Here is a 1074-nt window from a genome sequence, read left to right as displayed (position 1 = left end):
GGCTGGTGGTTCAAACCCACCAGCCACTCCTCAGAAGGAATGTTGGGCAATCTACTTCCACAGAGAAACTGCCTCGGAAACCCAAGGAGGGGTCACCGAGTCACATCCGACTCAACGGCAGTGAGTTTGGTATTTTTTTCTTTTTTCTTTTTTTTATATGTTAAACATGGTAGGATCGTATGTAATCCAATTCAGAAAATACTTGCAGAATTTTTTTCTAATGTTGGTACTATAAATTGCTTATTTCAATAACTTATAAAACTGAATTATGGGAAACTCTACGTCCAATGCTGCTAGAAATACTTACGGTATCCCTTCTACTTTGCACTGACTCATGTTCCAGTCATTGCCTTGACTCTATTCTAAATTTTGCACTCCTTTGAACTTCATAACAGTTTCTGCCTCCCTAAACTTCAATAACCTAGTGTCACGGCAGGGACCCTCAAACCCGCCCTACAGCCAGGCCCTGCTTCCCACAGTGCTTTAAGTAGCGGCAGCAAGAAGTGGAGTCACATCACCTTGGCAATCCAAAAAATTCCCCAAAGCAACCCTCCCTGGCAGAGCCAGGCAACACTAACAGAGTGGGGAGGTGAGGGCACTGAGTAAGATCAGACAATGGCCAAGGCGTTGAAGGAGGTGGGGGGCATGAGCTAACCACTGTCTGCTCTGGAAGCTCTGTCAGCTGACAGCTGCTGGCCCTAGGTCCTTTTTCTTTCAGCATCTTTCCTTTCTCCCTAGGCAAATCCACAAAGACAGAGCAACCTCCACACACTGCTCCAGCCTCACTGGGCCCTCTTTCAGGGGGTTACTTTAAAGAATTAGTAAAAGGACCCTTGCCTCAGGCAGACTCATCTGAAGGTCAGTGCTGTGGCTGGATCCAAAAGGCAACATCAAGGCAAACTCCAGCAAGCTTTTCAAGTTTTTCTATGAACTTGCTTAAGGAAGTGGAGATTAAATTACGACAAATAAAGAAACACAACTCCAGCTAAATGTTCGGTAACTCTCTTGACTTTGTCAAAGTTATCTACTGTTATTCCCCTAAAAGCAGCTGCAGCATTATTTAATGTCTACCTG

General features: G+C 44.9%; 1 protein-coding gene across 1 annotated transcript in view; it reads right to left on the bottom strand.

The window, feature by feature from the left end:
- TNRC6B (trinucleotide repeat containing adaptor 6B) overlaps window positions 1-1074 on the bottom strand; it is a 171503-nt gene that overhangs the window by 74974 nt on the left and 95455 nt on the right. The gene's annotated exons all lie outside the window — the stretch shown is intronic.

Source organism: Orycteropus afer, unplaced genomic scaffold, assembly GCF_000298275.1.
Source record: "Orycteropus afer afer isolate SDZICR_OR568_19922 unplaced genomic scaffold, OryAfe1.0 scaffold00083, whole genome shotgun sequence".
Taxonomy (NCBI): Eukaryota; Metazoa; Chordata; class Mammalia; order Tubulidentata; family Orycteropodidae; genus Orycteropus; species Orycteropus afer.
The sequence above is the reverse complement of the archived record's forward strand: the minus strand, read 5'-3'. Positions and strand labels throughout refer to the sequence as shown.